The sequence below is a fragment of the Mobula birostris genome, chromosome 32 (genome assembly GCF_030028105.1).
Source record: "Mobula birostris isolate sMobBir1 chromosome 32, sMobBir1.hap1, whole genome shotgun sequence".
NCBI lineage: Eukaryota > Metazoa > Chordata > Chondrichthyes > Myliobatiformes > Myliobatidae > Mobula > Mobula birostris.
The window spans coordinates 22558908-22571154 of NC_092401.1; the positions used below are offsets into that span (position 1 = coordinate 22558908).

The window sequence follows — 12247 nt, forward strand, 5'->3', positions numbered from 1 at the left end:
ATGATGGGTAGTTTTCCAGCTTATAAACTCTGTGAGTTGTTAGGACTGCATTGTAAGTAACTGATAGGTGCTGTCGTACCTCACCCTGTCTTTTCAGGGATTGGTTTTCCAGTTTGACAACGATCTGTGCCATTTGCCATCCATTGGATAGAATATACAATATTGTCCTGTTTATGCTTGGCTGTAGGAACCTTGGAGTGAAAACACAGGGATTTGGTGCTTTTTGAAATAAACAGAGCAATATTGTATAGGCTATACCAATACAATGAGAACTGCATAGATCTGCATCTTGGTGAGGCAAAACAACCACCACAAACGGCTGGCCCAACATAGGAAGTCTTGACCTCAGGTAGACTCAGCTGTATACAGTATCTACACCTAAAGGACAAGGAACACTCCTTTGATGATAACAATGTGCACATTTTGTACAGGGAGGACAGGTGGTTTGTAAGAGGCGTTAAAGAAGCCATCTTTGTCAAATTGGAAAACCCATTGCCGAACAGAGGGGTTGGGGTATGACACTACCTATCAGTTACCTACAATGCAGTCCTAACACATCCCCCTCCTCCACCCCTGGCGTCTCCACAAAAGTTCACACCTCTAATCATTTAAATAACTCAGAGTTTTCAGCCAATAAAATTACCCACCATGGATTAGCCTTGAAGAAGCTTCTCGTATGAGTGGAGAAATATGTTATAGACAACACAGCAAGTCCAGTTGCCTTCCTTTACCACTGTTTGATAGGTCATTTCCTACAATTTCCCCTTTCCTCTCTTTTTTACCATTCCCTCATTAGCTCCCTCAAGTCCCCCATCCTCCTTCCCTTTCTTCCATGGTCCACTGCCCTCTTCAATCAGATTCCTTCTTCTTCTTCAGCCCTTTACCTTTTCCACTTATTCACCCACCCATCTTCTTACTTCATCCCACCTACCCACCTTCCCCTTCACCTGTCTCACCTATCACCTGCCAGCTTGTTTCCCCTTTCCCCACCTTCTGATTCTGACATAAGACTCTTTCCTTTCCAGTCCAGAAGAGGGTCTCAACTCAAAATGTCGACTGTCTATTCCCCTCCACAGACGATACGTGACCTGCTGAGTTTCAGTAATGAGCTCCAGCTTCTGGAATGATTGAAACTGTGAGAGGAGCTTCCAAATAGAAGTCCTCATTTGTTTCACTGATATTTGGCCTTATGCAGTTACAATGACCATAACATTGAGGGCTTATCGAGAAAACACAATTAACATCCTTCCACAAATGAAGGTTACGGTCACCACCCAGTCCAAACAATATACAGTAAGCGATTAATGTTGTCCCTGCTACTCTAAAACTATTGCAAGAAGGATGTTGAAGAGATAAGCAAGAAATTTACAGAAACTGGGTTCAAGGCTTGGGCTGATGTTTAGATCATCCCTGGGCAGTGAGAACACAGGATATGGTGTGAATGGGGAGTCAGAGCATTCGAGTACTGTGAAAACCACTTTAACACCATCCACATCTCCTGCTAACTGCTCCTATCCCTCAAAGAACTGCTGCTGTGAGGGCTTGCTGGAAAATGATTGCATCCAGGGCAGGAGGTGTCACGCTCACACTAGCTGCTCACAGTTTTGTTATCTCTCAGGAAACTACAAATATGCACAAACTAACAACCACATATGGGGGTGGGGGTGGGGGTGGTGGAGAAAATTTGCAGCCTGCATTTTGCCACCAGAGACAGCAATGTTGTGTTGCATCCATCTTGTTTATATTTTTTGTCCAATCACCTACACCCAGAGGCCACTTTATGAGTTACCTCCTGTACACAATAAAGTGGTCACGGAATGTATGTCCTTGGTCTTCTGCTGCTGTAGCACACCCACTTCACATTCAATATGTTCTGCATTCAGAGATGCTCTTCTGTACAGCAATTTGTAATGCATAGTTATTTGAATTACTGTTGCTTTCCCGTTTTAGACCATAAAACATGGGAGGAGAATTAGGCCATTCAGCTAATTGAATGTGCTCTGCCATTCCATCATAGCTCATCCCAGATCCTACTCAACCCCATATATCTGCCTTCTCGCCATATCATTTGATGCCCTGGCCAATCAGGAAACAATCAATCTCTGCCTTATATATACTCACAGACTTGCCCCCCACCGCAGTTTGTAGCAGAGCATTCCACAGATTCACTACTCAATAGCTAAAAAAAAATCCTTCCTACCTCTATTCTAAAAGGTCCCCCCTCAATTTTGAGTCTGTGCCCTCTAGTTTGCCTTCTTCAGTCAGCAGCTCCTATCCCCCAAAAGGAAGGACAGGACGTCTGACCATGAGCCACTCCGTCTCTCTCTGGCTGTCTGCCATTTTCATTTTCTTCTAAAGGGTCGCCATTTCACAGCGTTCGTTGATCACAAACCCCTCGTGCACACGATAGCCAAAATATCAGACCCTTGATCTGTACGACAGCAATGTCACCAGGCCTACATATCAGTGTTCTCAACAGATATGAGGGGGAAAATTATGTCATGACTAATTGCCTCTCACAGCCGACAGCCTCCGAACTCGCAGCGCACGCTGTGTGGACAGGTAGGGCGCCGCACTCGTGCTGCGCGAAGCGAGGCCGGAGAGAGCGGGAGGGTACCACGCGCGGCTGCGCCCTCCGACCGGAGAAGAGCGACCTGCGCAAGCGGTGCCCGCCAAGCCTCCCCGGTGGGGGGTGGGGGTGTCCGACACGCCCGTGCGCGCCGCCGTCGAGAAGGACGACGCCCTGCCACCCGCCCGCCTGCCGGGCTGCCCGACCCGAGGCCCCGGGCCCGAACTCGAGCCTCCCGCCCGCCCGCCCGCCAGACGCCTTGGCCAGGTGCGGCTGGTCGTGGGTGGGGTGAGAGGACAGGATAAGGGCCGGAGGTCTCCGTGCCGGGGCCGCGGCAGTCGCAGTCCGGAGAGAGCGACCGACCGAGGAGGAGTGCGCCGGGGCGCCCCCCCCCCCTTGTGGGTAGATAGGATCTATCGGCCAACAAAAGTTTGGCTCGAGGGATGACTTTCAGCAGATGGCAGCGAGGTAGCTGCTCTTACCCTTACCAATGAAGAAGGTAACAATCTAACAAATACACACAATGACTTGGCCACCACAGCTACCTGTGGTAACAAATTCCACTACTGAGTCTCCACTCTCTAACTTCGACAAACTTCTACAGATGGGTAGTGGGGAGTATATTGGCTGGCAGTATCACAGCCTAGTATGGAAACCCCAGTGTCCTTGAACTCTCACCAGCAACCTGTCTGGATGTCAGACGTTCTTAAGGAGGGGATTTCATTCAGGTCCAATGCTTGAGTGAAAAAAGACAGCGGCAGATCACAGCAGCTTGTTTGAGCTCTGACCAGTGACCAATCGGTTTGGGATTGATGAGCAAGTGTAAACTCAAGAAAGGCAGGGGAATGTGCAGCGGCCATAGTCTGAGTGGATAGAATCAGAGTGGTGAGGCTTTAGCTCATCGAGGGTTCAGTGCAGGGGCGGCGCTAACGTGGTGCTAGCTGGTGCTATAGCCCCAGCAGAAATTACAATAGCACCACCAAGAAATTAAATGAAATTTCACATACAAATTGCAGCTGCTTTGCTTTCTCTGTATAGTTTTGAATACAGCTTGTTTCTCCAGTTGATCTAGTGAAACAGTGCCCCCAGTTACCATAGCACCCACGCAGCAATGAAGTTATAAACTCTGTCAGATCCACTCTACACTTCTGCTTATTCGTTCGTTGTCAATGTCTTGCCGTTGCTGTCCTCAGATCAGTTAAGTTGATCTAAGGTCACTTAAGGTGGTGATGTCACTCACTCTCACTCACGCGAGAGATTGATAGTATACATCCAGGTGCAGATCCATGGTCTCGCGAAACTAACGGATGCCACACACACACACATTGTGCTTTTACAAGCTAGCGTGGGCCTGGCACGTGCATTATTTTGGCCGGCGTGAAAAATGGACCGATTTTTTGTGAGAAAATGACCTCGTCCAGAGGAATCAGTGGTGTCTCAGCCTGAGCCTGTCTTAATTGAAAGTGACATGCAGAAAGGAGTAAGTGGGGATGAGGACGACAGCAGTACATCGAAGGAGTGTGAGGGCAAAGTAGAGGAACAAGAAATGGAGCGGGATTCGGAAGAGAACGTGGATGAAGCTGCTCTTAGTGCTAGTGGGAATACTGTTAGCGATGCTAGCCAGCAGCCTGAGGAAGGACCCAGTCAGCCAGCATTGAAAAAGTACCCTTCGCTGCCGCAACAGTTTGGCAATCAGCAAATGAGTTTTATTCGTGGCTGGTTTGACCTGTACTCCTCGCTGGAATATTTGATCACAAAAAATACTACGACCAGATGTCGTGGTGCACATCGGTACCAATGACATAGCAAGGAAGAGTGAGGAGGTCCTGGACAGTGAGTATAGAGAGCTTGGTAGGAAGTTGAAAAGCAGGACCTCAAGGGTGGTAATCTCAGGATTGCTACCTGTGCTAGGTGCCAGTGAGGGTAGGAATAGGATGCTCTGGAGGAGGAACAAGTGGCTGAGGAACTGGTGTAGGGGGCAGGGTTTCAGATTTCAGGATCATTGGGACCTCTTCTGGGGCAGGTGGGACCTGTACAAGAGAGACGGGTTACACTTGAACTACAGGGGAACCAATATCCTTTCAGGGAGGTTTGTTAGTGCTATTGGGGAGGCTTTAAACTATATTTGCAGGGGGATGGGAACCAGAGTGCCAGAGCTGACAGTGTGGCTGGGGTGAAAATAAATGATGTTGAAAGTTTAATCAAATCCGCTGATAGAAAGGTTGTGAGTGGTGGTAAAAATCTTCTGAGGTGTATATATTTCAATGCTAGGAGTATTGCGGGGAAGGCGGATGAGTTGAGGGCGTGGATTGACACGTAGAATTATGATGTTGTAGCAATTAGTGAAACTTGGCTACAGGAGGGGCAGGACTGGCAGCTTAATATTCCAGGGTTCCGATGTTTCAGATGTGATCGAGGCAGAGGAATGAAAGGTGGGGGAGTAGCATTGCTTGTTAGGGAAAATATTACAGCAGTGCTCAGGCAGGACAGATTAGAGGGCTTGTCTACTGAGTCCTTGTGGGTGGAGCTGAGAAAAAGGAAAGGTATGGCCACATTAGTGGGATTGTATTACAGACCACCCAATAGTCAACGAGACCTGGAAGAGCAAATCTGCAGAGAGATAGCAGGCAACTGCAGGAAACATAAAGTTGTGGTGGTAGGGGATTTTAATTTTCCATACATTGATTGGGACTCCCATACTGTTAGGGGTCTAGATGGTTTAGAGTTTGTAAAATGTGTTCAGGAAAGTTTTCTAAATCAATATATAGAGGGACCAACTAGAGGGGATGCAATATTGGATCTCCTGTTAGGAAACGAGTTAGGGCAAGTGACGGAAGTCTGTGTAGGGGAGCACTTTGGTTCCAGTGATCATGACACCACTAGTTTCAATTTGATCATGGACAAGGATAGATCTGGTCCTAGGGTTGAGGTTCTGAACTGGAAGAAGGTCAAATTTAAAGAAATGAGAAAGGATCTAAAAAGTGTGGATTGGGACAGGTTGTTCTCTGGCAAAGATGTGATTGGTAGGTGGGAAGCCTTCAAAGAGGAAATTTTGAGAGTGCAGAGTTTTTATGCTCCTGTCAGGACTAAAGGCAAATTGAATAGGAATAAGGAACCTTGGTTCTCAAGGGATATTGCAACTCTGATAAAGAAGAAGAGGGAGTTGTATGAAATGTATAGGAAACAGGGAGTAATCAGGTGCTTGAGGAGTATAAGAAGTGCAAGAAAATACTTAAGAAAGTAATCAGGAGGGCTAAAAGAAGACATGAGGTTGCCTTGTCAGTCAAAGTGAAGGATAATCCAAAGAGCTTTTACAAGTATATTAAGAGCAAAAGGATTGTAAGGGATAAAATTGGTCCTCTTGAAGATCAGAGTGGTCGGCTATGTGCAGAACCAAAGGAAATAGGGGAGATCTTAAATAGGTTTTTTGTGTCTGTATTTACTAAGGAAACTGGCATGAAGTCTATGGAATTGAGGGAATCAAGTAGTGAGATCATGGAAAATGTACAGATTAAAAAGGAGGAGGTGCTTGCTGTCTTGAGGAAAATTAAAGTGGATAAATCCCCGGGACCTGACAGAGTGTTCCCTCAGACTTTGAAGGAGACTAGTGTTGAAATTGCGGGGGCCCTGACAGAAATATTTAAAATGTCGCTGTCTACGGGTGAGGTGCCGGAGGATTGGAGAGTGGCTCATGTTGTTCCGTTGTTTAAAAAAGGATCGAAAAGTAATCCGGGAAATTATAGGCCGGTGAGTTTAACGTCGGTAGTAGGTAAGTTATTGGAGGGAGTACTAAGAGACAGAATCTACAAGCATTTGGATAGACAGGGACTTATTAGGGAGAGTCAACATGGCTTTGTGCGTGGTAGGTCATGTTTGACCAATCTATTGGAGTTTTTCGAGGAGGTTACCAGGAAAGTGGATGAAGGGAAGGCAGTGGATATTGTCTACATGGATTTCAGTAAGGCCTTTGACAAGGTCCCGCATGGGAGGTTAGTGAGGAGTGCAGTAGAACAGAGGAATCTGGGAATACAGATACAAAATTCCCTAAAAGTGGCGTCACAAGTAGGTAGGGTGGTAAAGAGAGCTTTTGGTACATTGGCCTTTATTAATCAAAGTATTGAGTATAAGAGCTGGAATGTTATGATGAGGTTGTATAAGGCATTGGTGAGGCCAAATCTGGAGTATTGTGTTCAGTTTTGGTCACCAAATTACAGGAAGGATATTAATAAGGTTGAAAGAGTGCAGAGAAGGTTTACAAGGATGTTGCTGGGACTTGAGAAACTCAGTTACAGAGAAAGGTTGAATAGGTTAGGACTTTATTCCCTGGAGTGTAGAAGAATGAGGGGTGATTTGATAGAGGTATATAAAATTATGATGGGTATAGATAGAATGAATGCAAGCAGGCTTTTTCCACTGAGGCAAGGGGAGAAAAAAACCAGAGGACATGGGTTAAGGGTGAGGGGGGAAAAGTTTAAAGGGAACATTAGGGGGGGCTTCTTCACACAGAGAGTGATGGGAGTATGGAATGAGCTGCCAGATGAGGTGGTAAATCCGGGTTCTTTTTTAACATTTAAGAATAAATTGGACAGATACACGGATGGGAGGCGTATGGAGGGATATGATCTGTGTGCAGGTCAGTGGGACTAGGCAGAAAATGGTTCGGCACAGCCAAGAAGGGCCAAAAGGCCTGTTTCTGTGCTGTAGTTTCTATGGTTTCTATGGTTCTGCTTCGCATACAGGCATTTCCTGTGTGGAGGACATGGGTTCCATTCTGAGTCTACCTACACTGTCACCAGTAACCGCAACTGGCGGAAAGCTACAACAGCTTTCAAACCCCACCATGTAAGTGCAGCTCATAAGTTTGCTATGGAGGCACGGGCCGAATTCAGATTGAGAAAACAAGACGGTTCAAGATTGGGAAATATGCTTGACAAAGGACATGCAAAGATTGTCCAAGAAAATCGTGAGTATATGAGAGCAGTGGTTGAGTCTCTAGCAACGACAGACAGTGAATGACACCGTGGAATTTCTAGCTCCAATGAGACCCTACTGTGATGCATTTATAGATTTATACAAACTAATCTACATATCATTGACCCTACCTGTGACATCTGCATCATGCGAACTGAATTTCTCTTGCCTCAGACGTCTCAAAAACTACCTAAGGAGTAACAGCGGTGATGCTCGGAACAGCAACTTGGCCCTGTTGGCCATAAACAGCCGGAGAACCAGGGCACTTGACATCCAGAAAATCATTGATGTTTTCGCCACCAATCACAACAACAGACGGATTGTGCTTCTCTGAAAACATCAATGGTGAGTGTAGTTAATTTTTTAAAAATTTGGGCCAAGACTAATGCTGATTATTATTATTATTTTGTGGTGGATATCCCATAGTCCTTATGTTTCCTGCAAATCCCAAAATATTACATTTACTGCTATTAAGCCTATTGGTTTTGCTTAGACTTCCAAGTGGCGATTCTGTTGATTTTTGTTTTAAATTCAGTAGCCGAGTTAATTGAGGTATTTCATGGTCAGAGTACGATTTGTCCAACTCCTGGTAAAGCCTTGCATCTGTTGTTTGCCTTATTTGACTTTAATAATGGTGTATCTTTTGGCATTGTCTGTCTATGTAATGCGAATAGCAGTGGACATTGTGGGTTAGTGGTTGTGTTTTTCAGTTGAAAATCATGCATTTGACGCTGATTGCAGGATTGGTGCATGATTCACGTTGTGCGCTGTGGGTCGGATGCTCTGTTGGTTTGTTTGTTTATGCTCTGTGTAGCCCGGGTTGTCTCCGATGCTGTTAACACTGTCACAGTTCACTTCTATATTAGATCTATCAATTGCTGTTGCTTGTGAATCAACAGAGGCATTTATAGTAGGCACATAATGCTTGAAACTGACTTTTGAATGCCACGCGTCTGGCCTTGCAAATACATATTACCATTCAGTACATCCCTCAGCACCATCACTGAATAATTCAGCCCCACTGTAGCGCCAGCAAGAAAAAATCTCTGGCGCCACCACTGCTCAAGAAGGCGGCATTTGTCATTAGGGACCCTATCACTCAGGAACAGTTTTGTCCTCTCCCCAGTGAATTTCTGCACAGAAAATCAACCAACCCATGAACACCCCCTCAGTATCTATGTTCAGATTTACTACTGTAATTAATAGTTTTTAATGTATTGCATTGTTCTGCTGCTGAAAAGCAACAAATTGCATGACATAGGCCAGTGATGTTAAACCTAATTCTGATTCTGAATAAAGGTCAGTTTGAAGAGTTGTGCAGGGACACACACATGCGCGCGCGCGATGGAATAAAGATTAAATAGATTAGAAACTCGACAAAATCTGCAGTTGCTGGATGTTGTGTATGTGGCCAGTTTACACAACAAAGCCATAAATAAAACGATGGAGACGGGAACTAAATCGACAGGGTTCTTTACTAACTGAAACCGAACTGAACATACACGTACAGATCAATAAGCGCCTAATAGCGCATGCTCAATACGTTGTAGTAGTACAACATAAAGTAGTCCTATATTATACAGTAGGTTTTATGGTACACTCCTCCCCTTTTATTTTAATAGTGTATCACTTTTTTTTACTGGGGGCAGTACGCTAAACAATATGTGTACTCTTAACATAGAAACACTTACCAATTATTTACTTAGTAACTTAATAATATCAAATTATAATAAGGTAATGTGATAATAATTATTATAACTCAAGTCTCTGGAGGAGGTCTTCTCTGCTCCTTTGACAATAGGCAATAGGTGCAGGAGTAGGCCATTCGGCCCTTTGAGCCAGCACCAACATTCACTGTGATCATGGCTGATCATCCACTATCAGTATCCACTTCCTGCCTTATCCCATAACCTTTGATTCCGCGCTTTTTAAGAGCTCTAGCCATCTCTTTCTTGAAAGCATCAGAGACTTGGCCTCTACTGCCTTCTGGGGCAGAGCATTCCATACATCCACCACTCTCTGGGTGAAAAAGTTTTTCCTCAACTCCATTCTAAATGGCCTACCCCCTATTCTTAAACTGTGGTCTCTGATTCTGGACTCACCCATCAGCGGGAACATGCTTCCAGCCTCCAGCGTGTCCAATCCCTTAATAATCTTATATGTTTCAATCAGATCCCCTCTCAGCCTTCGAAGTTGCAGAGTATACAAGCCCAGTCGCTCAAATCTTTTGACATATGACAGTCCCGCCATCCCGGGAATTAACCTTGTGAACCTACGCTGCACTCCCTCAATAGCAAGAATGTCCTTCCTCAAATTTGGAGACCAAAACTGCACACAGTACTCCAGGTGTGGTCTCACCAGGGCCCTGTACAGCTGCAGGAGGACCTCTTTGCTCTTATACTCAATTCCCCTTTTTATGAAGGCCAGCATGCCGTTAGCTTTCTTTACTGCCTGCTGTACTTGCATGCTTGCTTTCAGTGACTGATGTACAAGAACACCTAGATCTCGTTGTGCTTCCCCTTTTCCTAACTTGACACCATTTAGATAATAATCCGCCTTCCTGTTCTTACCACCAAAGTGGATAACCTCACATTAAACTGCATCTGCCATGCATCTGCCCACTCACCCAGCCTGTCCAAGTCACCCTGCATTCTCATAACATCCTTCTCATATTTCACACTGCCACCTAGCTTTGTGTCATCGGCAAATTTGCTAATGTTACTTTTAATTCCCTCATCTAAATCATTAATATATATTGTAAACAGCTGCGGTCCCAACACTGAACCCTGCGGTACCCCACTGGTCACCGCCTGCCATTCCGAAAGGGACCCATTAGTTGCTACTCTTTGTTTCCTGTCAGCCAGCCAATTTTCAATCCATGTCAGTACTCTCTGCCCAATATCATGTGCCCTAATTTTGCCCACTAATCTCCTATGTGGGACTTTATCAAAGGCTTTCTGAAAGTCCAGGTACACTACATCCACTGATTGGGTAACGTCTGTCAATAAACATCCACTTTGGGTCACGTCTGTCAATAAACTTGTTTGTTTCAATAGAGATTTCCATATAAAAGTCATGAAAGTCGACCTCTGAGCATAGGGTGTTTCCATGGTCTGCTTCAAAGGTGACTTGCCACCAAAAAAAGAAGTGGTTGGTGATCTGCTGTCCCTGCTAGTTATTCAAAAGTCAGAGCAATCCAACGACTCACAGAAAGATCAGTACCTTACCAGTAATCTTTCACCATTTGATGCAGCAGTTGATCGAGATCCTGTTGTTCGTTCCATTGTTCTTAAGCTGCTGTTAAAGTACAGTTTTGCTGATATTAAGGATTACCTGCAGTGCTATTTGTCTGGCTCAAGAGGGAGAATTCCTTCAGATGCACATTCAGCACAAGTGTGAAAATGAAACAATAGAAATCTTACAGTTTGTTCCCAGAATTCGCTTCCGTTTTGATGCTGTTTCCTAACTTCTTTGTGCAAAACAAGACACATTGGCTGAGAATTCAAAATATGTACGTGCAAAAGAAACTTCTCTGCAAAGAATTAAGTGTATGATTCTCAATGGAGGAAATGATTGGTTCAAGATTTACCTTGTGCGAAAGATGTTCTGTTTGAATGGAATTGAGTTTGTCCTCTGTTAGGTTTACCTTCTCCCCCAGCAACCTGGTTTTCATTTATTTCACCACCGTGAGGCTGGTCGCTATATTGTGGGTGGTGACCATAGAGACGATGAACAAAGTAAGGTGGGTAACGCTGTCTTCTGTAAGGAGGGCGATGTTGCTGATTTTGATAATCTTGGTGTTTTCCATCTGTTGCTGTGTCTGCTCCATCTCCTTTCTGTACACGTTGAATGTTCTGTTTGTAATTACATGGTGGACCTCGGGAATGATAACAATTTCTGTCTACGGCATACTGGCTTCCTTGGACTGGAACTCCTCCGGAACCAGTTATGTTTGCTGCTTCTGCACCCTTTTCACCTTCCACTACATCGAACTCCACAGTTTCACCATCTCCAACACTGCAGAGGTATTTCCGTGGGTTATTCTTTTTTATAGCAGTCTGATGTACAAACACATCTTCCTTTGTATTATTCTTGTTGATGAATCCATATCCATTTCATACGTTGAACCATTTTACTGTTCCAAGAACCTTTGTTGTGATGACTTTCTTCTACCCGGGGAATTTGGGTTTGTCTGGCTGCTGCTGCTGTTTGGATTGCTGTTCCATCTCGGCCTCGCTCATGGTGTTGACAGGCTGCGTGAGGTGGCAGCGGCTCGGGCTGGTCTGAGGTGGGGGCACCTGCACTCTCTCCGCTTCTTTCGTCTCTCTAATATAATTCTTTTCCACTTTTTCTGTCTCCAGTTGCAGAAAAAGCTCTGCATTTTGTATTCCTTCCTTGTATTGTTGATCTAGTTTCTTCATCCTTTCTGATACTCCTGCAAAGTGCCTTCCTGTAACTGCTGTGGCTGTCTTTTGAGAGATGTCAATTTCTCCTGGTAAATCTGCTGTTTTACTTCCAGGTAGTCTTCATCATCCTGCTTATTGGCAATATCTGTCGCCCTTGCATCCTCTGTATCTTTATCCGAGTTGCGGCCACAGATACTGCATTCGTCCTCATCGTCGACACTGTCTAGCTCCTCCTCGTCATTGTTAATAGTCGACAATGGGTGAGAGGAGAGCTGTGGACATCTTCCCCGCCGAGCTGCCC

The 12247-nt window shown here is 45.1% G+C and overlaps 1 pseudogene; it reads right to left on the reverse strand.

Annotated features, from left to right (window-relative positions):
- Positions 1-10881: 10881 nt before the first annotated feature.
- LOC140191080 (Y-box-binding protein 1-like) lies at positions 10882-11781 on the reverse strand (annotated as a pseudogene).
- Between the last annotated feature and the right edge of the window lie 466 nt (positions 11782-12247).